General features: G+C 37.8%; 3 long non-coding RNA genes across 5 annotated transcripts; all 3 read left to right on the top strand.

The window, feature by feature from the left end:
• The first annotated feature begins 1,135 nt into the window (after positions 1–1,135).
• On the top strand, positions 1,136–10,381 carry LOC130407289 (uncharacterized). Its single transcript, XR_008904600.1, has 6 exons — positions 1,136–1,241; positions 3,712–3,804; positions 3,899–3,949; positions 7,011–7,082; positions 7,255–9,656; positions 10,302–10,381. It is a non-coding gene; the product is annotated as an uncharacterized LOC130407289 (long non-coding RNA).
• A 212-nt stretch (positions 10,382–10,593) lies between these two features.
• LOC130407288 (uncharacterized) lies at positions 10,594–11,735 on the top strand. Of its 3 annotated transcripts, none has more exons than XR_008904598.1 (3): positions 10,594–10,687; positions 10,885–10,984; positions 11,223–11,735. It is a non-coding gene; the product is annotated as an uncharacterized LOC130407288 (long non-coding RNA). The 3 variants fall into 3 exon arrangements; XR_008904599.1 differs by having other exon boundaries at positions 10,673–10,687; positions 10,772–10,984; XR_008904597.1 differs by lacking the exon at positions 10,594–10,687 and having other exon boundaries at positions 10,694–10,984.
• Positions 11,736–17,553: 5,818 nt separating this feature from the next.
• LOC130407067 (uncharacterized) lies at positions 17,554–20,265 on the top strand. The gene is made up of 5 exons (XR_008904564.1): positions 17,554–17,640; positions 18,518–18,610; positions 18,705–18,755; positions 18,983–19,054; positions 19,232–20,265. It is a non-coding gene; the product is annotated as an uncharacterized LOC130407067 (long non-coding RNA).
• The last annotated feature ends 5,412 nt before the right edge of the window (positions 20,266–25,677 follow it).

Below are 25,677 nucleotides of genomic sequence, written 5' to 3'. Positions count from 1 at the left end.
CTTTAGAAAATTAAAAAAACACTTAACTTTTTCGAAGATTGCATATTGTGTTGTCAAAGTTGACAAGCATTATTTTTTACTGGTTAGATATTTGCAAAACCCCAATAAAAATGATTTATGGTACAAAGTATATAAAAATCACGAACATGGAGATAAAAGGTTTCAGGAGGACAATAGCGAATTGAATTTGATTTAAAAGATCAAAACCACCAAAACAAACCTTATGACGTTAAACGACAAGAGAAGTCAATGATCTCCCCTTCACATATCACAGAGCTGAAAATTATGTAAACAATGACAGAAAAACATGAAACTGGGTTCAGTCTCAGAAAGAGCATTGACATTTTTTTAGACTGTAAGACCTTGTGTATTCATAACTGTTATCTATAGCAATAATATGTGAAATGTTCTTGTTCATCAGTCCTTTGTCTCTCCTTTTCCAGTAAGGGGAAAGAACGCATCACTGCCAGAAGAAAAACCTAGTTTCTCAAAAGTAGACCTAGTTTTATACTCTGCATATTCAGGCTTTAGATGTGGTATGTACTGCATGATACTGAAAAAGCCTGCCCAATTTCTTGTAATTTGATTTATTGCCACATCATCCTCAATATTAATCAAACATTTAATACAATTTAGGTTGTGAAAAACATTTACAAATGTTTACAAACGGAAAACGTCTGCAACATCAAGAATGCGGAGACAGCTACGACACAAACATAAAAACAGAACATGAAACTAACAAATTTTGCAGTGTTTAAATGCACATACCTTTCTCTATATTCCTGCAAACATTGTCTAAGATGGAGATGGAAAGACTCCATTCTCATGGTGCCTGCTTGTTTGTCATGAAATATAATGACTTAGAAAATGCAACATCAGAAATATCTGTGTATTACATTTCTCTTCAGACTATTTGGAAACACAGCAAACAACATTATCATTAAAAACAAATGTGCAACATATCTGACTGTGTGTTCTTTTTTTTTTTTTTGCTTTTTTTTTTATAGGATTTGAATGTATCTTGGTTTACTTCCTGTTGTAGTCCAGTCTAAGTTGTTGCTGTAGTTCTGTTATTTCAAAAAGTGAAAGTAAACATTTGATGAAGCACATCATGAGCTTGTCAAACCGGTAGTTACAAGTATTGACTGCTTTTCATTGTTATTTCTTGTCAAGCTTATTTCCTTGTTCCTCAAAACAGTCTTGACTCAACTAGTCAGAAGAGAAATATGTGATTGAGTAAGGTAAGACAAAATATTGCTTCAGAACAAAATTGCCATTTTATGTATAAAGAAAATTCTACAAAATGTGTCTTATAGTGACAATAGTTTGTCTCAACATGAAAAGGTGTTAGCCTGCTAACAACACAAATTTGTGATAAAGTTTGTATTTGTTATTGTGACCAAAGGTTATAACACAGAGTGAGTTTCTAGTGGTTCATTGTAACAAATGAAGAATTAAGTCACAGTAAAATTATTTAAGTCAATTTATAATTTAGGTGTTTTCTATATTGTAAAGTTATGATGTGAGGTCATATATTATAGAATATAAAAGTTATAGATTTGGTTAAAGTTTTCGGAGATTTGACAAGTTCAGTATTCCAGAAAAAGTTCCAGTCTGAATTAGTCATGTTTAGTTTACAGGATAAACATGATTTATCCTAGGTTTCTGTAATACAGATTCAGTTTAAGAAGTTTATGCTAACTAGGTCTATTAGTTGTGATGCGGATAGCGTGATATTTATAGTTGCCAGTAGAGGGAGCTGGTTAAATTTAAATGAACTAGATCATTTTCTTGTTATCAAAGGTACAGTTGAAAGAAAAAGTATGTGAACCCTTTGGCCTTACATGGAATTCTTCATAAATTGGTCATAAAATGTGTTCTGATCTTCATCTAAGTCACAACAATAGAGAAACACAGTCTGCTTAAACTAATACTGCACAAACATTATACGTTTTCATGTTTTTATTGAACACAACATGTAAACATTCATAGTGCAGGGTGGAAAAAGTATGTGAACCTTTGGGTTTAATAACTGGTTGACCCTCCTTTGGCAGCAATAACCTTAACCAAACGTTTCCTATAGTTGCAGATCAGACCTGCACAACGGTCAGGAGAAATTTTGGACCATTCCTCTTTACAAAAGTGTTTCAGTTCAGCAATATTCTTGGGATGTCTGGTGTGAATCGCTCTCTTGAGGTCATGCCACAGCATCTCAATCGGGTTGAGGTCAGGACTCTGACTGGGCCACTCCAGAAGGCGTATTTTCTTCTGTTGAAGCCATTCTGTTGTTGATTTACTTCTATGCTTTGGGTCGTTGTCCTGTTGCATCGTCCATCCTCTGTTAAGCTTCAGTTGCTGGACAGATGGTCTTAAGTTTTAAACTTTGGAATTCATTTTTCCATCGATGACAGTAATCCGTCCAGGGCCTGAGGCAGTAAAGCATCCCCAAACCATGATGCCCCCTCCACCATATTTCACAGTTGGGATGAGGTTTTGATGTTGGTGTGCTGTGCCTTTTGTTCTCCACACATAGCGTTGTGTGTTCTTTCCAAACAACTCAATTTTGGTTTCATCTGTGCACAGAATGTTTTGCCAGTAGTGCTGTGGAACATCCAGGTGCTCTTTTGCAAACTTCAAACGTGCTGCAATGTTTTTTTGGACAGCAGGGGCTTCCTCCGTGGTGTCCTCCCATGAAGTCCATTCTTGTTTAATGTTTCCCTTATTGTAGATTTGTCAACAAAAATGTTAGCATGTGCCAGAGATTTCTGTAAGTGTTTAGCTGACACTCTAGGATTCTTCTTCACCTCATTGATCATTCTGCGCTGTGCTCTTGCAGTCATCTTTACAGGACGACCACGCCTAGGGAGTGTAGCAACAGTGCTGAACTTTCTCCATTTGTAGACAATCTGTTTTACCGTGGACACATGGACATCAAGGCTTTTAGATATACCTTTGTAGCCCTTTCCAGCTTTATGTAAGTCAACAATTCTTGATCGTAGGTCTTCTAGAGCTCTTTTGTGCGAGGCATGGTTCACATCAGACAACGCTTCTTCAGAACAGCAAACTCAAAACTGGTGTGTGTTTTTTATTGGACAGGCCAACTTTAATCAACACATCCAATCTCATCACATTGATTGGACCCCAGGTTGGCTGACTCCTGGCTCCAATTAGCTCTCGGAGAAGTCATTAGCCTAGGGTTTCACATACTTTTTCCACCCTGCACTATGAATGTTTACATGTTGTGTTCAATAAAAACATGAAAAGGTATAATGTTTGTGCGGTTTTAGTTTAAGCAGACTGTGTTTCTCTATTGTTGGGACTTAGATGAAGATCAGAACACATTTTATGACCAATTTATGAAGAAATCCAAGTAAGCACAAAGGGTTCACATACTTTTTCTTTCAACTGTATACCCATTTTTCTTCTAGCATGAATTTAAACATTTATGACTTTACTGTATGGTGACATTTATAGTAACATATCCATTACGTTGACAAGTTTTTGGATAATAAATAAGTGATAAGATCAAAAATCAAATCTGCTACAAGTGTTTGTTTAGCCTACTGTAACTGTAAGTAGGCCTACAGCAGATGTTACCACTGCTTCTTATTTTAAATGCGTACTGTATAAATTACATAACAACTACATATCAACACCTAAAAGTTTAATGTCAGCAGAAGTCATAATCTCATGGTCTACATAATTAATTAGATCAGAGAGCTGAAGAAGATTAATCCATGGCAGAAAAATATGGAATTGATGAGCCAAAAACAAACAGAGAGAGCATGGACAAACCTATCACATGTGAGTCATACAATACATAACAGTAATACTGATAATAAATAGTAAATTGATGTGTGATACATTTTTCTTCAATTCTGTCTCTCTCCTTATCTAGTTACCATAACAGGAGCCATCATATCTAAAGAAGATCTGCTTTTATATTTAGGTATTCAATGTTGTGCACATTACATGTAGAAAGTGATAATGGCTATTTAAAAACAGCTTTTTTCAATGAACAAAACGTAATGTCAGCATAGCTGCAGTTATTTTACTATAGGTATTGTATTTCAGTGGTCTGTGTTTGATAAATACATAGTAAAAACGTACTCGGTTACTACATTACCTCGGTTCCCTGAGATACGGGAATGAGTATTGCATAGCAGGACGCTATTGGGAAAACTCCCTTTTCTCAGATAACTTAACCTTTATAATAATGCAATGAATACTGCACGGTCATTGGTGTGTTTAAAGTAAAACTTTACGCCAATGGCAGCGAAGCTGCACGGACCTATGGCGATGGCACCCGCCAAAAGGGGGGGGGGGCTACAGCTCTTTCAGGAAGGACAGAATTAGTGATGTGTCACAGGATTCTGGGTCTGTGCCGCGAGTTGCACACCAGGCTGAGAAGACAGACCACTTAAGGGTATTGAGTCGTCTCGTAGACGGAGCTCTAGCCTGTGTTATCGTGTTCATGACACTCTCGGGGAGGATCGTAGGCTCCCACCGAGAGGCCAAAGGTGCAGAGCCCACAGCTCTGGCTGGGGGTGACAATTGGTGTTGCCTGCCTGAGAGAGGAGGTGCCGTCTCAGGGTCATAGGCCACGGGGCTGCTACAAGCAGCTGAGACAATTCCACAACCCAAGGCTGGTTCTTCCAGAGTGGGGCTACGAACAGCACTGTGTGTGCATGTTCTTTGATTTTCCTGATCATCTGTGGTATAAGAGCGATCGGGGGGAAGGCATAGAGGAGCCGGTTGGGCCAGCTGTGGACCAAGGCGTCCTTGTCATTCGAAAAATAGGTTGGGCAATGAGTTGGGCAGACTGCTCCCTGGTTCAGTCCGCCTGGCACAGGAGTTGCCCTCTGTAAGCGCAGATTGCACTGGGGCCATTCCAATAGGCGAAGTACCAGGGAAAAAAGGCGTCTTGAGGAGAGGCCTCCCTGGTGATTTATGTAGGACACCACTGTAATGCTGTTCGATCGGACTAAGACGTGGCAGTCACACACCCATGTTGGAGGCGTCTGTCGTGATCACCTTCCGTCTGCATGTGGTGCCCAGGGGCAGACCCTGCTCCAACCAAGGAAGATCCTTCCATGGGGCGAGAGCGGTTATGCAGACTTGATCCACCCAGATGCGTAGGCGTCCAAGACTTCAAGAGTGTGGCGGAACTCTTGGTTTCAGCCAGTACTGCAGTGGACGCATCTGAAGAACGCCGACCTGCAGCACTTGAGACAAGGAGGCCATGAGTCCCAGCATCTTCTGAAATGCCTCGAGGGGGCGTGACGCTCCCGGTGTAAATAGGCCGTGAGCTTCTGACGGTCTGGCTGTCATACGACTCGAATCGAAGAATATAATTTATATTCTTTTCGTATATCGCTCCCAGGAACGATATACGTTGGCTTGGAGACACAGCGGTCTTGGCGAAGGCGATCCTGAGCCCCAAGCATTCTAGATGGCTGAGAAGGAGGGACCTGTGGGACCTTTACTCTTCCTCTGACTTTGCTGGGACAAGCCAGTCATCGAGGTAGTTCAGAATGCGGATTCCCGTCTGCCTGAGAGTGGATAGAGCCGAGTCCATGCACTTCGTGGAAGTGCTAGGAGCTAGAGACAGATGTACAGATGAAAGATGACAGATGAAAGGACCATGTACTGATATGCAACCCCTTCATAAGTGAATATCAAGAATCGTCTGTAATGGGGAGCTACCTGGTCGGGAAGTATGTGTCTTTCAGATCCAGGGAGAATAACCAGTCCCCTGGGCATATTTGCGAGAGGATCTGTCTCAGTTTCATTCTGAAACGCCGTTTCATAAGGGCGTGTTTCAGATGTATAAGATCGAGGATAGGGCGGAGACCACCGTCCTTTTTGGGTGCAAGGAAGTAGCAGTTCTATGGCTCCTTTGTCCAGTAAGTTCCTCAGCGCCGTGCGCAGAACATGTGAATTAGCATTCTGAACTCGGGTGGGGATCAACCCGCGAAACCGCGGGGGTCTGCGAGCGAATTGGATGGAATATCCTCAAGATATTATCCCCATAATGAGTCGGCGCCGGCTTGTGGCGAGCCGACATTGGTCTGGGTCCGAGTCTCTGTGGCAGGAAGTGCTTCATGGCCTGCAAAGATTTCTCTGCTGCCATGAAACTTTCTGCAAAACCCTCGACTGCCGGTCTGAAGAGGCTGCTGGCAGAAATCGGAGCGTCGAGGAAGGGGACCTTGTCCGCCTCCTTAATCTCTGTGAGTGTCAGCCATAAATGGCGCTCTAGAACCACAAGACTGGCCATCGATCTTCCTATCGCCTGGGCCGTGGCTTTGGTGGCCAAAGCCACGTCGCGCTCCTCAGCTCTTTGAAGGGCACACTGTCAGTAACGGACTTGTCCATTCCCTGGAGGAGTTTGACTTGGTCTACCTGGAGTACTGACATTGAATCTCCCAAGCATGAGACACACTCGCCGTGACCGTCAGCAGCGTGGAGGAGGACCCCACACGAGTGACAGGGACGGCGCAACATGTGCAACAACGCCGCTGGAAAATTTGCTCAGAAAATTGCCTTTTAGAGCTTTGCCTGATAGCGGCAGGTAAAAGAATAAAGCGCTGCCAAAACCAGCGTAATTGCTGAGCAGAGAGGTCCAGTCCACTGCAAGGCTCTTTCGATGGCGAAGCTATCGGTCCGGGTAGCGAGATAGAAGTCGTCACTGAAGGAGAAGAGATCTCAGGACCCTACGGCGATGTGTCTGATTATATATCCATAAGCCCCGCCCCTTTTGGCGGGCGCCATCGCCATAGGTCCCTGCAGCTTCGCTGCCATTGCCGTAAAGTTTTACTTTACACGCACCAATGGCCGTGCAGTATTCACTGTGTTATTATAAAGCTTATGTCATCGGAGAAAAAGGAGTTTTCCCCAAAGCGTCCTGCTACGCAGTACGAGTGAAGTATCGATAGGGAACATGTTTTAACTTTTGGGATGAATAGTTCTCTGGACTTTAATGGTTACAATAAAGATTTTCTTTTACACAGAGATTTTCAATGAATTCCAAAAACAAGATAAAAAGAAATACAGAGTAAGCTGGGATGAGAAAACACACATGTGTGAGTATTTAGCTGACATCAATCACTTAATTAAGTGTGAGTAAAACTTTATGTGTCACACAATTTGAAACAAACATTTATGGAGTTTTATACATTTTATACATATCTTTCAAAGATAGTTCATTATATCTAGTGATTATCCATTTCTCACGTGTATGTCTTACATTTGCAGTACGAAGCCTGCGGAAGTCTTTTACCTCTAATGACTCGGGTTATGATTCCAGAAGAGCAACACAAATTCTAGATTCAACCCAGCAAACAAAGACACGTCCAAAAGACGTCTATTTAACGTCTTTCTTGAACGTTCAAAAGACGTCCACCGAGGAGCCAGAATGAAAGTTTTAACAACGTCTTTTTTAGATGTCGTTTTAATGTTCAATGTTGACGTCCAAGTGACATAAATACTGAACGTTAAGAAGACGTCCAATGAGAAGCCAGATTAAAGGTTTTTGCAACGTCTTTTTAACATTACATATTGACGTCCAAGTGACATAAATATTGAACGTTCAGAAGACGTCTGAGGAGCAAGAATGAAAGGATTTATGACGTCTTTTTAACGTTCACTGATAACATCCAAGTGACATAAATAGTGAACCTTGAAAATATGTCTTTTTAAAAGTCTTCGAAATGTTCATTATTAACCAATTATCATCATCCAAATGACATCCTAACAGTGTTGGAAATGAATGTCTTAACAACATTTCAAATGTCACTTACAAACATCTAAAGGACATTTATACAAGTTATGACGTGTTTCTTGGACTTATTGGAGCCAGTTACACCCCATTTAAACCAAATGTAATATTTTAATGGTTATTAATTTTTTATCCAGTCTTAGTATCAGCTTTATTAAACACCAGGTTTTGTTAATCAATTCAGGTAGACTATTGTTACAAGGTTTTATGACCATGCACATGGTATTCAAAAAACTCATTCATAGTAAAGGCAGTGTACAGAAGTACAGTTAAAAAATTGTAAACTATCCCCTCAGATACACAAGATATAGGTGCGCAAATACAATAGCAAATAGTAGCTTTATTTACAATTGGAAATATGTGACATCTATTAAGGGAAAACAATGACAAGAGAATATTTTTTCCCATCTTTAATGTTTTCAGCAGAATATGAACAAGCTGATAGGAAAAACAGTTTTTAAAGTACTTAAACTTAAGTGGAAAACAAAGATATAAGATGAGGGAAGTTGAAATGAAAAGAGAATATTTGTTCCATTTGAATGTTTTCAGCAGAATATGAACAAGCTGATAAATAAAACAATTCTAATAGATAAATTAGCAATTAAACTGCTAACTGAAAAAAGACACAAAGAGAGGGAGGTATAAAGTCCTAAAGACATATATTTTTTATTTTATGTTTTAAAACGTCAATACACTTCGCTTCTGTTTGGACTGAAAGCCGACAACCTTTCATTTTAGATTTAGATTCAACTTTATTGTCATTACACACATGGGCGCCGTAAAGGGGTGGAAGGTTATGACGATTCTAAGAGCCCTGGCTGATTTAGGGCCCAGAAGAGCAGACCCCCTTTTTATTTTCCTATTTCTTTTCTCTTTTTTTATACATACATTTAATGTGCTAGGGCCCCTCGTGGACTAAATGTGTATTTTGTCCGTTTTGACCATAGATTTAATATTTAAAAAACAAATATTGTATTAACTGTTTTAGTCACACACCTCCCTGCTCCCTCTCACAATGGTTCATTCCACCTGCGCTGTCCGAGCTACGATCACTAGTGTAGCGTCTCTTGCTTATTGGACTTGCTATGCAGCGCAGACAGTGACACACATCAAAAGTCAGGGCATCAAAAACGGAAAGAAAAGAAGAAAAGAGAAGACAGAGAACGCCAAAGTCGACAGTATCCCAACAAACATTGGTCCGACGGCAACGTCGTGTCCCTGGCCTAAAATAGTCGCGGTAGGACGGCATAAACCGGTAAAAATATGTGACATATAACATTTCCTAAAAATGCATTGAGATACATTTGTACATGTCAACAGATCTCTATGGGTTGCATGTATGATTGTTACTTTGACTTTAGCTACGTGTAATTATATAAATATTGAAGCGGTTGAAAGGGCGTCCTCTTGTGACGTCCTCTACACGTGCATTTTTAGTCCATTGTGACCCTTTGTAAAGTTCTTATGAAATAAGCAAAATAAATTGTGCTTACCTTGCATAATACTGCAATGATTCATTTGAGTGCCCAATTAGTTATAAAAATGTTGTGATAGACGTCCGTTGACGTTACACGTCAAACAACACCCATTGCAAAAAGCAGGAAATCTTTTTTTTAAATACACGATCATTTGTATTCATCTTAGTTAAATGACACATTTACATATATAATGTTATAATATCTGCTTTCACAATTTAAAGTGGATGATTGCCAAAACTGTGCTGTCAAAATCGGTGATTCATACTCCACTCCAGTTGGTGGCGGTAATGCGCCTTCAGTTGATTTACCATCAGCAATAAACTCTAAAGAAGAAGAAGACTCGGGAATGGCGGTGTGGTTTATTTCGAAAAGTGACGGAGTTATACAAATACTACTGTTGGGTAAGGGCATTTTGTTTAGTTTTATTAATGTGGTTGAGTCTTACTTGTTGGACACGAAGGAACTGAAAGAAATGTTGCGCACATTGTCAACTGCCATGTAGTTTATGTTTGGCTGAAATTAGCTAGCAGGCTAAAAGGTAGTTTAAAGTTACGCTAGTTTCTACACTTGAACTGTGCTGTGTAACGTTAATGCTTCTTGCTAGGATATTGATAGCAAAATCATTAATCCCCCAAACTGCTAACTCGTTCCCTGCCACAGTTATCTTGTCATTTAAAAATCAACCGTTCACTGCCAAAGACAAGTTATTATTCATTACAGAAAATGTATTGTGAGCCATCAAAGTTTAGAGAACATGTTAAAAAACGCTGAAGCTGGCTCAGAACTTTTTTTGTAAAGGCTGGCGGGTAAAGAGCTAACGTTGGCTGAGTTTTGTGTCAGTTACAATTAACATCAAGTTGAGTAATTTCATGCAACTACAGGAACAATGTGTAAATAAATCAGGGGTTCCAAACCTTCTTCCTTTGGGACATCCGCCCTAATTGTTTGTATTAAACACAAAATGTGACAGCAAGTGTCACATTCAGTTTAGAAGTAGTCATGTGTCCAGGTGTGTGTACATATTAATGAACAGATTTTTCTTTCAGGATTCCAAAGGAATATTTTCCATGCTTTTCGGTTTTAAAGATGAACTTCAGTGAATATCTGGCATTCTGGAACATGGCAAGTCTACATCTTCTATTAAGAGATTGCATTGTGACAAAGAATGTGTGTGTTTGTGCGGATGTAGTTTGTGTTTGTTTGTTTTTCTCTATCTCTTTCTCTGTGTAGATACAAATATTTGGGTAGTAAACAAAAGAACCATAGTGACAGCAACAAATCTGAAAACAAAACTGTAATTTTTCTGAGGTGAAGTAATCCGGAGTCATTTATTTCACAGAATCACGTTAAATGCATTTATGGTGAAATTCATTATGAAGGGTGGTGGTCAACTTAAAAAGAAGCCATTCAAAGCTATACTATGTAATTCAAGGTAATTTTGGCCTTATGACATTGCAAAAATCTCTTGTTCCTTGTCTATTTTTTCATTTATGTAATTTTTATTTTCTCTATTTAGTGGACTTCTCTGTAAGAACATCAGGTTTTACCAGAAATACCACTTTTACAAAGTTTACAGGGTCTTTCTCAAGGGCACCGCTAATCTAACATATATTCTTTGTCACAATCTAGACTCTTCATAGAAGATGAAGACTTGCCATGATCAAGAATACCAGCTATTTGCTGAAGTTCATCTTTCAAAACGAACAGCATGGAGTACAGTACTCATCAGGTGCTTTTGCTACCCTTAAATAAATTTATTCTAGTGTTATTAGTAACTTTTATTGACATTCGGTTATTCTAGAGAAGAATAAAGTGTAACACATGTTAATTACAATCTTGTATGTATTTTAAATTTAGTTGTGGGATAATCTGACATTTTCTAAATAAATTAATGTAATTTACCTCAAATTTTGCCTTTGATCTTTTTTCTACTTTTTTTAATATTCATATTCTTTTCTCTCACTCAGATGCTGTGAACAGGTGTAGCCCAAATGCAACAGATTCAGACTTTGATGCAGCAATGGCAGATCACCTGAAGCACACTGGGGTTGATGGATACTTGTTTTATGGCTGTTTTAACAGTAATACAAGACTGTTAGGAAATAATTTGGTAGTGCCATAGCTCTGACTTTTAACCATTAATGGTGGAACACATGAATCACACTCCCGGAAGAGCCGGTGGTCGGGGACCAAGAAAATGAGTAAACATTTTGAAAAAAATGGACTAAAGTAGTGTCATATGTTTTTGTAATACTGTACTTTTGTCATTTTCATGTTTGATTAATGGCTGCTAAACATCAATGTTAAACTCCATTGCTTTCGAGATTCTACTATTTTTATTTTCTTGTTTGAATAGTAGCTGTCAAACAAATGGAAGACCATTCAAAAATGTGATGTTCACTATAAAATATGCTGTGCTAAATTAAAACACTAAATTTTGCCTAAATCCACAAATAAAGTGTTATTGTTTGTGATGTGCACGTGATTGAAACGTTTTATAGACGTTCAGGTCAGACCGGACCGATTTTGGACCTTTTTAGAACTTAAGTCAATTTAAGACACGTAAACCTTAATACATAATTGCTTGCCTTGCACGATGTTACACAACGCGAGTTTGATTATATTTAACGCATTCTTATATATACGCTTATATTAAGCAGCTACACATCTAATAAACGTCCGAAAGAGGATACATTTGGACGTCCAGGGACGGGCAGAAAAGACGTGGAAATCACGTTCAGATGACGTCAAAGACGTCGGTTCAACTTTCATTTCGGAACTATTTTTCAACCGTGACGGGACGTGTCGAAATGACGTCTTTTCAACGGTCATCAAACGTCTAAATGTTTGTTGGGATGTCACACAGTTTTTCAAAAAGAAAGGTAGCTTGCCCTATTCCTGTATTCCAAAACTTATTTTTGTTGCTACATGACCTGCTTTTATCTAGCTAGCTTAGTAAAAGAATTACTGAATTATGATTTACATCCAACAATAGTGACATATCTGCTGTCTCCGGGACCGGTTATCATGTCTCGTAGACACAGATTCAGCGGCTGCTGCACACCCACGTCCCCCCTCCCAGTCTCAGCCGAACAAGGTGAGCCTGTGCGCGAAACTTCGCGAAGATTGAAGTCTCTAAACACGTCTTATCTACTGTGTTCGCCACATGATGATAACTTTGCAAAACAAAAAGTAATCTCCACGCTTCAAAAATTACAAAATCAGTTTGCCGTGTCGTGTGTTCTGTGAAGTGACAGTGCTGCTGCTACGATCGATGCTGTCAAACTTGACGTTCTTAATATGTATAAAAAATTATATAAAAATTAAATAAAAAAGTGTCTCTACTGTAGCTGATGTTTCCTGACTGAGCAGTTTGACCCAGCTAAAGCTTGTTCATGTAAAGTATATGTCAATATGTGTACATAATGTTCTGTTGTGCTTGCAATTGCAATTGAGATAATAAATGTTCTCCCTTTTATGTAAACAAGAACATATTTCTATATTTTTTTCTTGTTTTTGTAGGCTTTGTACTCATCTTTAGACATTTTAACTATGCAATGTGCTAAGTATCTTTTTTTAAGTATACAGGGCATGTTTATTGGGTTAAATTTTATCTGTAAAAAATGTAGGGGACCCAGAAATTTTGGTTTCCATAGGGCCCAGAATTTCTGGCGGCACCCCTGATTACACATATACAGTATGTATGTGAACCCTTTGTGCTTACTTGGATTTCTTCATAAATTGGTCATAAAATGTGTTCTGATCTTCATCTAAGTCACAACAATAGAGAAACACAGTCTGCTTAAACTAATACCGCACAAACATTATACGTTTTCATGTTTTTATTCAACACAACATGTAAACATTCATAGTGCAGGGTGGAAAAAGTATGTGAACCTTTGGGTTTAATAACTGGTTGACCCTCCTTTGGCAGCAATAACCTCAACCAAACGTTTCTTATAGTTGCAGATCAGACCTGCACAACGGTCAGGAGAAATTTTGGACCATTCCTCTTTACAAAAGTGTTTCAGTTCAGCAATATTCTTGGGATGTCTGGTGTGAATCGCTCTCTTGAGGTCATGCCACAGCATCTCAATCGGGTTGAGGTCAGGACTCTGACTGGGCCACTCCAGAAGGCGTATTTTCTTCTGTTGAAGCCATTCTGTTGTTGATTTACTTCTATGCTTTGGGTCGTTGTCCTGTTGCATCGTCCATCCTCTGTTAAGCTTCAGTTGGCGGACAGATGGTCTTGAGTTTTCCTGCAAAATGTCTTGATAAACTTTGGAATTAATTTTTCCATCGATGACAGTAATCCGTCCAGGTCCTGAGGCAGCAAAGCAGCCCCAAACCATGATGCCCCCTCCACCATATTTCACAGTTGGGATGAGGTTTTGATGTTGGTGTGCTGTGCCTTTTGTTCTCCACTCCAGTGATGCAGACGAACAGAAATTTGACAATGAAGTTACAGATACTGTACATCACAAACATAAAACTAGAACATTTTACAATTTTGTCCTAATGATCATAAATATGATTTACAGTTTATTTAAGTATTAAACAATTGTGATTAACTTTTAAACAGAAAAACATTGAAACATTGTGGTGAATATCACTGGATTCTTGAAGGTTCTCTTAGAGAAGTGGATTTCCATAGTAATAATAAATACCCAAAATATGTGGTTCAATGGTCTCACACAATTATAGCTTCAGTATTTATATTCTAAATATTATTTAATGTAAATGCTAGATTAAGAATAAGTGTGCAAGTTTGTCTGACTGTAAGTCTAATAAACACAACACAAAACAAAACTCCATGTATTATGTAATATTAAATGATGATGTTCTCATGTTGTTGTTCCTCAAAGCAGACCATGAACTGAGAGTCATACAGTAAATAACAGCAGAGCTGTCTAAACATCAGATATGTACCATAGTTTTCCTTTGAAGCAATGGGTATAGTGCATTTGACATCTTTCTGTAAAGCCATTAAATTTCAGCAGGAATAAAAAATGTTTTCATGTGCATGTATCTGAAATCAGCACAGTCCGAGAACATTGCAGGTGACCACTGTCCTGCTGTACCTTATACACCAGTTACCCATTTAATAAATATAACAATGAATGTGAATCATAGCATTGTGATTTGCATGCCAGTTCATGTAGGTGCATGTTTGAATGTTATGATAGCTATCTATTAAGCACAAATCCTCAGGAATCGCTCTTTGGTGGTAAGGGTCACAGTTGAATAGACATCATTATTGCACCTTTCATCAATCCATCGCTGGACCAAATAAGCAATTGTAGCATCCCTGATTTCATAGTAATTCACAGTTTAAAATGTCCTCTGAGCTAATTGCATGTAAAGTATTGTTGATTAAGTCAGTCTTGCATGCTCTCTCTCACTCTCCCTCTCTGTCACTTCCTTCTCTGCCATAATTAAATCTATGAATGCTCCATTCTCCAGGGGTCTCACACTGCTTGAGGTGAGCTAAAAATATTTCTGGTCATTCAAGTCTAGACTTAACTGCAAGCCACATGGTCAAGCAAAGGCTATCTCTCAAAAGTCTGTCATCCATCCTAAATTCCACACACATCTAATATATACATTCCTGCAAAATATTCAAGGTCCAAATCTTTCTTTCTTCAGAATGTCTCTTCCCTCTTTAGCTCACTGTGTTTCTGTGCTTCCCTGAAATTGCTACTTAGCAACAGTCTCCAAGACTACAAAATCAGCCCGGGTCTTCATCTTTTTTTCAGTTTGTTTATATATGGTTGTTTATATATGGTTGTTTATATATGGTTGTTCTGAAGTCTAAAAAGGCAAAAAAAGGGGCGTTTCATAAGATTGAGGGCAACTTTTGTTAGTATTTTGTGTAGCCAACAGAGGGAGCACTTTCACAAATTATTATACAGTTACCTACCTTCATCCTTATACATTATCTCGTTTCAAAAACCATGTAAAGAATTCTCTCACAGTTTGTTCATCCAGTTTAACCAGTATTGGTCACATGAGCAGATTGTTTTAATTTTTCTTTTTCTTTCAAGTTTGTTGCTGGAGCAAACACATCTCCCCAATAGTGGTTTGCCCTTTTTAATTTGGGTATGAAGACAACCTTCATTACTTTTGAAATCTTGTACAGATGCTGGTTTCATATGTTTCCCAAATATACGTTTTTGTATCATTCCATTGATCCTGTTTACATGACCATAAGAATAGCTAGTTTTTTGTATACGACAACTTACCATGCATTAAAAGACACCCAAACATCTGGAAATGTGTGATATTGTTTGATAATTGCAAAAACAACACAAAATCTGCGACAAAGGTTCGTGGCAAATATACTATAACTGTGTAGGGACCAGAGATGAATTCTTTGCTGTCCTTCTGAAATCTTGTATTTCCAAATTTGCTGTTTTTCAGAATATGGCAAAACAGGTAACTTTTTCAATGATTACAAATTGTGTTGTCAAAGTTGACAAGCACAACTTTTTACTGGTTAGATATTTGCCAAACTGATTTATTAAAAAATATATATAAAATCACGAAAATGGAGATACAAGGTTTCAGAAGGACAGCAGCAAATTGCTCTTGATTAAAAGATCACAAAGACAAACCATATCAAGTTAACAGAAAACAAAAGTCAATGATCTCCCCTTCATAGATCACAGAACTGAAAATTATGTAAACAATGACAGAAAAAGATGAAACTGGGTTCAGTCTCAGAAAGAGCATTGGCATTCTTTTAGACCAAGTCAACAATGTGTATTCATAACTTATCTATAGCAACGATATGTGAAATGTTCTCGTTCATCAGTCCTTTGTCTCTCCTTTGGGCAAAGAACGTATCACTGTCAGAAGAAAAACCTAGTTTCTCAAAAGTAGACCTAGTTTTATACTCTGCATATTCAGGCTTTAGATGTGGTATATACTGCATGAGACCATAAAAGCCTGCACTGTAACAAGATTACACGGATGCGGACGAACGGAGACCCAAAAGGTATTATCCAAGGGTTTAATGGCGCTGGCGCAGGCGCAGGCGCAGGCGCAGGCGCAGGCGAACAGGGGAGACACAACCACGTTTACAATGCAATAAGCGACAGGGAACTGAGGAACACACAGGGGTTAAATACATCGGGAAACACTCGGGGAAAACAGAATCGGGTGTGGGACTAATTAACAATGACGAGGGACAGGTGAAAACAATGAACAAGGCAAAACAAATGGGGAACACAGGCAGGGGACAGGCTGGAGTGTTACATGCCCAATTTGTTTGTAATTTGGTTTATTGGCACATCATTTTCAATATTAATCAAACATGTAATACAATTTAGGTTGTGAAAAACAATTACAAATCTTTGTACACACAATGTTATAAAATGTGTTGATTCTACTATTCTAATACTAAAACATCTATTTGATTGATGCTGCAAATTAATTTACATTATTATATCTGTGGTCCATAGTGGCAATAATCAATATTTGTCCCCACAGAGATTTTAAATAAAAGACAAATTAAATAAGAAAAAAGAAACGGGATGAAGCATTATGCACTATGTGTGAGTATTGAAGTGACATCAAGCACATCACATCAGTAAACTGTGTGCAAAGAATAATCCAGATAATACTGTGTATTGAAGCAACATGTATAATTTTTGTTTTTCTATTTCTACTCCAAGCAGAAAATGTTCATCTGTTTTGCTTTTCATTTACAGTACGGAAAACGTGTACCACCTTAAGTCATTCATGTGACTCAGATTACCTTTCCAGAAAAGTCTCACACAATTTAGATATGAGCTTCAGTGTAATTGAGGAAGAACAGTTTGAGTTTAAGAATGCGGAGACTCCTGCAACACAAACATAAAAAAACAGAACATGGAACAATCAGATTTTGCAGTGTTTAAATGCACATACCTTTGTCTATATTCCTGCAAACATTGTCTAAGATGGAGATGGAAAGACTCCATTCTCATGGTGCCTGCTTGTTTGTCATGACATATAATGACTTAGAAAATGCAACATCAGAAATATCTGTGTATTACATTTCTCTTCAGACACTTTGGAAACACAGCAAACAACATAATCATTAAAAACAAATGTGCAACATATCTGACTGTGTGTTTTTGTTATTTTTTTCTGCTTTTTATTTTTTAGGATTTGAATGTATCTTGGTTTACTTCCTGTTGTAGTCCAGTCCAAGTTGTTGCTGTAGTTCTGTTATTTCAAAAAGTGAAAGTAAACATTTGATGAAGCACATCATGAGCTTGTCAAACCGGTAGTTACAAGTATTGACTGCTTTTCATTGTTATTTCTTGTCAAGCTTATTTCCTTGTTCCTCAAAACAGTCTTGACTCAACTAGTCAGAAGAGAAATTTGTGATTGAGTAAGGTAAGACAAAATATTGCTTCAGAACAAAATTGCCATTTTATGTATAAAGAAAATTCTACAAAATGTGTCTTATAGTGACAATAGTTTGTTTTTTGGGTCTCAACATGAAAAGGTGTTAGCTTGCTAACAACACAAATTTGTGATAAAGTTTGTATTTGTTATTTTGACCAAAGGTTATAACACAGAGTGAGTTTCTAGTGGATCATTGTAACAAAAGGAGAATTAAGTCACAGTAAAATTATTTAAGTCAATTTATAATTTAGGTGTTTTCTATATTGTAAAGTTATGATGTGAGGTCATATATTATAGAATATAAAAGTTATAGATTTGGTTAAAGTTTTCAGACATTTGACAAGTTCAGTATTCCAGAAAAGTTCCAGTCTAAATTAGTCATGTTTAGTTTACAGGATAAACATGATTTATCTTAAGGTTCTGTGATATAGATTAAGTTTAAGAAGTTTATGCTAACTAGGTCTATTAATTATGTTGTGGATAGCTGATACTTATAGTTGCCAGTAGAGGGAGCTGGTTAAATTTAAATGAACTAGATAATTTTTCTGGTTATCAAAGGTACCCCTTTATCTTTTAGCATGATTTTAAACATTTATGACTTTACTGTATGGTCACATTTATAGTAACATATCCATTATGTCGACAACTTTTTGGATAATAAATAAGATCTATATGATAAGATCAAAAATCAAATCTGCTACAAGTGTTTGTATATCCTACTGTAACTGTAAGTAGGCCTACAGCAGATGTTACCACTGCTGTTTCTTTCAAAAGCTTATATAAATTATATAACAACTACATATCAACACCTAAAAAGTTTAATGTCCGCACAAGTCATAATCTCATGGTCTACATAATTAATTAGATCAGAGAGCTGAAGAAGTTTCATTCATGGCAGAAAAATATGGAATTGGTGAGCCAAAAACAAACAGAGAGAGCATGGACAAACCTATCACATGTGAGTCATACAATACATAACAGTAATACTGATAATAAATAGTAAATTGATGTGTGATACATGTTTCTTTAATTCTGTCTCTCTCCTTATCTAGTTACCATAACAGGAGCCATCATATCTAAAGAAGATCTGCTTTTATATTTAGGTATTCAATGTTGTGCACATTACATGTAGAAAGTGATAATGGCTATTTAAAAACAGCTTTTTTCAATGAACAAATACTTAATGTCAGCATAGCTGCAGTTATTTACTATGAGTATTGTATTTCAGTGGTCTGTGTTTGATAAATACATAGTAAAAACATGTTTTAACTTTTGGGATGAATAGTTCTCTGGACTTTAATGGTTACAATAATGATTTTTTTTTACACAGAGATTTTCAATGAATTCCAAAAACAAGATAAAAAGAAATACAGAGTAAGCTGGGATGAGAAAACACACATGTGTGAGTATTTAGCTGACATCAATCACTTAATTATGTGTGAGTAAAACTTTATGTGTCACACAATTTGAAACAAACATTCATCGAGTTTTTTACATTTTATATATATCTTTCAAAGATAGTTTATTATATCTTGTGAATATCCATTTCTAATGATCTGTGTATGTCTTACATTTGCAGTACGAAGCCTGTCTTTTACCTCCAATGACTCGGGTTATGATTCCAGAAGAGCAACACAAAATCTAGATACAAGCTTAAGTGAAGCTGAAGAACAAACTTACGACAATGAAGTTACAGATACATCACAAACATAAAACTAGAACATTTTACAATAAGGTCCCAATGATCAAAAATATGATTTACAGTTTATTTTAGTATTAAACAATTGCAATTAACTTTTACACAGAAAAACATTGAAACATTGTGGTGAATATCACTGGATTCTTGAAGGTTCTCTTAGAGACGCGCATTTCCATAGTAATAATAAATACCCAAAATATATGGTTGCATGGTCTCACACAATACCTTCAGTATTTATATTCTAAATATTATTTAATGTAAATGCTAGACTAAGAATAAGTGTGCAAGTTTGTCTGACTGTAAGTTTAATAAACACAACACAAAACAAAACTGCATGTATTATGTAATATTTACATTATTCTATGTTCCTAAATTATCATGTTCTTATGTTGTTGTTTCTCAATGTCATGGTTCCACTATCATGTCATGTTTTATTCCTGTCTCGAGTGGAGCCATGGCATTGCCTGATGGTTTTATGTGGGAAAGACATAGTTCTTTCTCGTGTTTCGTCATTGTTCCCTACATCTCGTTCCTCGTCAGCCTCTCCTCAGTGCTAATCCCCAGCACCTGTTTCTCGTTAACGATCCTTTGTCTGTTTCCCCTATAAAGAGTCCTCGTGTTTCATTGTCCTGTGCTCGTGCGTTGTACTTGTGTACCTGTTTCTGTTCGGTCTGTGTATGCTGGTGTCGCTTGTCGGTCTCTTACCTGTTCTCCAAAGTTCCTGTTATCCATGCTGTGTTATTAAGTCTAGTCTAGTTTAGTTAGTGTGTTTATATCAAGTGTTTGTTTTTGTAGTTATAGTCAGTCAGTGTTCCTGTATTCGCTAATTTACCCTGTCCTGGTTTCCCCATTGTGGGTTTTTGTTTTGCCTGTTTTGTAGTGTTCAGTATTTAATAAATCTGTTAACCCCTTAATTCCCTGCCTCTGCCTGCAATTGGGTTCTACCTCCCTCATATCATGACACTCAAAGCAGACCATGAACAGAGTCATACAGTAAATAACAGCAGAGCTGTCTAAACATCAGATATGTACCATAGTTTTCCTTTGAAGCAATGGATCTAGTGCATTTGACATCTTTCTGTAAAAACATTAATGATTTCTGTTTCTTAGTTTTTTACAGAAAATAATATTCAATGCACAAATTGTGAGTTTCATGAATTTATTTTATATAGAAATCTTACATTTGATACAGTTGCGAAACTGAATAAAACTTTGGTTCATGATTGAAATATTTTTCAAAAAGAGATGGGGCAATGCTCAAAACCTTCGATAAACAAGTTTAGTATTGACCTCATTTCATTTTTGATTCTGTCTGTCTGTTCTGCTGTCCATGGAGCATCATCAGGTAATGCTAAAAGAAAAAACACAGCCCTTAACACTTCTTTGAAGAGTTTCTTTATATCTCATTTTGAACAATTAGATTCACTATTGTTTAAAGTGTAAACACAATTTATAAATAACTCACAAGTGTTGACTAGACGCATACTTCTAACGTAAACAATCAATTAAAATAAAAAAATACAATATGTAATCATGTATCTGAAATCAGCACAGTCCGAGAACATTGCAGGTGACCACTGTCCTTCTGTACCTTATACACCAGTTACCCTTTAATGAATAACAATGAATGTGAATCATAGCATTGTGATTTGCATGCCAGTTCATGTAGGTGCATGTTTGAATCTAGGGTAGCTATCTTAATAAGCACAAATCCTCAGGAATCGCTCTTTGGTGGTAAGGGTCAGTTGAATAGACATCATTATTGCACCTTTCATCAATCCATCGCTGGACCAAATAAGCAATTGTAGCATCCCTGATTTCATAGTAATTCACAGTTTAAAATGTCCTCTGAGCTAATTGCATGTAAAGTATTGTTGATTAAATCAGTCTTGCATGCTCTCTCTCTCTCTTACATTCTCTCTCTCTTCCTCTCTCTATCACTTCCTTCTCTGCCATAATTAAATCTATGAATGCTCCATTCTCCAGGGGTCTCACACTGCTTGAGGTGAGCTAAAAATATTTCTGGTCATTCAAGTCTAGACTTAACTCCAAGTCGCACAGGCTACACATTTCTCAAAAGTCTGTCATCCATCCTGAATTCCTCACACATCTAATCTACACATTCCTGTAAAATATTCAAAGTTGCAATCTTGCATTTCATCAGAAAATAACGTCCCCCTTTAGCTCACTGTGTTTCTGTGCTTCCTGAAATTGCTACTTAGCAACAGTCTCCAAGCCAACAAAATCAGCCCCGTCTTCATCTTTTTTTCAGTTTTTACTTTGCTTCTCTCCTTTTCACTATTAGTCATCGTTTAGTCCTCAAGTGTTCAACAGCCCTTCAAACCACTAATATTATAAACCAAACTTTACATGGTTTGCAGTGTTGATTATCAAACTGACTGTGTAATGTTGAATGAATGCTTTTATCTACGTTCTTGTATTATGGCAGCACAAAGAAAAAAATATATAAGCCATCAAGTGTGACAAATGTAAATCGGGCGAGTGAAACAGCTATTTTTAAATGCATATAAAATTAGATTCACATATTTTCTTGAAATTCAAAAGACACGCACACATGCGCACCACCTTTGTAACATTTAAATATAATATACAATCAGTTTGTAATCAATTTCTTTCATCTATAATCAATATAGTCTTTTAGTTCTTGTTGACAGTTTAAAGAATAAACAGATTAAAGGAACGTAATGGACTGTTGTGTTTTATTTCAAATAGATTAAATCGTTTTATAAATATAATAAATACAAATTGTATTAAATAAACATGACAAGTAGTTGTTTTGTTCTCTTTATTATAATCTGATACACTAATACAAAAATGACGAAAGCAAACAATGAAGTTTACCATACAAAACCATCCATAAAACCACACAAGTAAAATATAAACATTATTTTTATGAACATTATATACTTCATCGTTGTCTAAAACCTTTCTCACCACTCATTGACTTATTCTCATTACAGTGCACTCACATGTCATTCACTACAGAGGGAATAGTGGATGACTGAAGAAGGGAGCAGTTATGTCACGGCATGTGTTAGTCAAGTGCATTTTTGAGAAACTCAGGCTCAGACATACAGTTGTCGATCCATATTTAGCAGGGATTGCAGATAGGGTTTACAGTGAAATATAGCACATCTGATTTTACTGTTATGTAAACAGCTATTGTTACAGCAACAAGACATGTGCTTTTATGATAATTAATTTGACTTTGGACACCAATTTGCCCTTTGCATTTTACAAAGCTATACAGTATATTCTAAATAACATCTCATATCAATACACAATGCAGGCTGAATGAATGCCTCATATACCTCAAGCTATTACAGTATGTAACATTATAGGACCTTACATGATTATAGATCCCAGTTGGACAATTGACATTGACATTCAAAAGCACATATAATAATTATAATGAGAGAGAGAGAGAGAGAGGCAGCAGCCTACTGTGATCCCATTTGGTACATGTGCCTTTGATGAATGGAAATGAACCACCAAATGAAGAGAAATAATTTACACTGAATTGTCTACTGACAGGAGCGACACGTTTCGAGTGATTACACTTCAGAAGATTTATTATCACAGAAATATTAAAAATACCCTCTAGGCTCTATTTATATGATTAAATACCCTCATGTGTAGCAGTTAATATTTCTATGCCTCTTACTCTCTCCTTCTATTTTCAGTCACTCTTATTCACAAAGCCGAATTCTTCAGGCCTTGTTGTCGGTTTAACAAAACCAATGATAAACAGGAAATGTCTCACACAACACCTGAAGAAGTATTCATAATGTTAAAAAATATTTAGTCAGAAAAGTTAGGAAACCAGACATTAGGCATAGTCATTCAGATATGGCAGATTGTTTCTTAAGAATGAGATTTTATTTCTTCACAGAGGGTTCACTTAGAATTTGCTCAGAGGTGGTTAGGTTGAGGTACTACACGATGTGTTATAAAAATAATCTTGTATTGGTCAATTATTATGACCAGAAAACTGGACTAGCAAAATGTATAATCTATGATAGGCTTTACTTGAGATAAACTGTATAATAATGATAATGCATCATGCATGTGTCACATAATTGCATGTGCATTTTTTTAAAGCTCAACATGATGCTTTCATTCAACATACAGTTATCTGACATGCAATCCTTGACTTTGGTTGACACCGCAGGAGTGAGCCACATTTATTTTTGTTGTATGTGTGTAGTGTGGGACTTCTGTATTTCTGTAATCGTTTCGGCACTGCTCTGGGTTCTCTCAATACTCAAAGGTCCCAGCCACATTCATTTTGAAGTTCAAGTTATACTGTGAGCCTAGATATGGGGTATCCAGGCAGCCAACATTTCTTTGTTGATAAGCATGCAGTTCATAAAATCAAAATTTTAATGGCATATGATTTTCTAACATTGCACCTTTCTTATTACATTTAGGCATTTGGCAGACGCTTTTATCCAAAGCGACTTACATTGCATAATCCACTACATTTGTTTCTAAGTATGTGTAATCCCCTGGGATCGAATCCACGACCTAAGCATTGTTAGTGCCATGCTCTTAACCACTGAGCTCCAGGAAAGCGTCTTGGTTACGTCTGTAACCTTAGTTCCCTGAACGACAGATGGGGTTCGTACTTGAGAACCAATCAACTCTGACTACTATAGAAAAGGCGAATGAAATTTGGCGAATGAAATTTGAATGCTGGTCTCCGCCCCCGGATGTCCGGTATAAAAGGAAGCCGGCGTGCAGCATTCATTTACCTCTTGTTCTGAAGAGACTGAGAGTCACTCACAACTGCAGCAGAATACGATACGTGTTTGTTGCATAAGGGACACAACGTCTCGTTCCCTCCATCAGGGAACGGAGGTTACAGACGTAACCAAGACGTTCCCTTTCTGTCGGTCTCTCGACGTTGTGTCAAGAACGACAGATGGGGTTACCTATGGAAAGCGCCACAACGTTGTATCGCGTCACAATCTCAGCGAAGCGACGGTAACAAGCCTGGGCGTGTCAGCTCGAAGCTGCGTGAAACTGTAACCTTCCAGTGTGGTGGTCGGGGGTCCCAGAGCTTTCTTGGAGAAAGATCGGTACATCCCTGACCGGTAACCTTTCACGGACGGAGGCATCCACGACCCAGTGCGCCAGCCTCTGCTTGGAGACAGCCTTCCCCTTCTGCTGTCCTCCAACACAGACAAGGAGCTGGTCAGAGCTTCTGAGCTCTGCGTGCGGTCCAGGTGGAGGCGCAGTGCGTGGACTGGACGCAACACGGATGGGTCTGGGTCTTCCTCCCTGATGGGGAGCGCCTGCAAGTTCACCACTTGACCCCCGGAAAGGAGTAGTGGGAACTTTTGGGCACGCATCCGGGCCTGGGTCTCAAGATAACGTGAGAGTTTCCAGGGCCGAATTCAAGGCAATCCGGGGACACGGAGAATGCTTTGAGGTCCCCTACCCTCTTGAAGGAAGCGAGCGCCATCAGGAGGGCTGTCTTACTCATCAGGTGAGGAGCAATTTAAAATTGAGGGGGTATGGAGCGGAGATGAGGCAGATTCCGCCCTCTCGCGCGCCTTCGGAACCTGGTGACCAGGTCGTGTTGCCCTAGAAACTTTCCATCAACTGAGTCGTGATGAGTGGTGATAGCGACAGCGGGACATGCCGCGCTGGAGAATGCTCAGTCCTGAAAAGGACCTTTTTAGAAAAAATCTCTAACACCTCCGGAAGCCCCGAGACGCCCAGGGGAAGGTCGCTGCAGGTAGGGACGATCCGCTGCTCTACGTCGTAGATCCGGCAATGTATAAGAAGAATTTGTTGAATTCGTTTTGTTCGTAGTCATGAGTGAAGGCTCTGAAGAACAATAGGTAAATGAAACCTGCACTCCGGCTTCCTTTTATACCGGACATTCGGGGGCAGAGACCGGCATGCAAATTTCATTCGCCAAATTTCATTGGCCTTTTTTTATAGTTTTTTTATAGTGGTTCTCAAGGGCGAACCCCATCTGTCGTTCTCGACAACAACGTCGAGAGACCGACAGAAAGGGAACTGTACAATATTACGATATGCTATGTATTTTCCTAGTGTTATTGTTAGATTAAAATGTTGATTAGTTAAAACTGACTGACTAAATAAATAAAAATACATTAATATAAATGTACTATTTTTAATATTTATACAATTATATACTATATGTATTTATAATATTTACTATAACATTTATGTATTTATTTTAAAATTCATAATAAAATAAAATAATTCATAACGATTCTTAATACATAAACAAAACACGTTAACAGGAGGTTTGACTGTCTGAACACACC

The sequence above is a fragment of the Triplophysa dalaica genome, chromosome 18 (genome assembly GCF_015846415.1).
Source record: "Triplophysa dalaica isolate WHDGS20190420 chromosome 18, ASM1584641v1, whole genome shotgun sequence".
NCBI classification, from domain to species: Eukaryota; Metazoa; Chordata; class Actinopteri; order Cypriniformes; family Nemacheilidae; genus Triplophysa; species Triplophysa dalaica.
The sequence above is the reverse complement of the archived record's forward strand: the minus strand, read 5'-3'. Positions and strand labels throughout refer to the sequence as shown.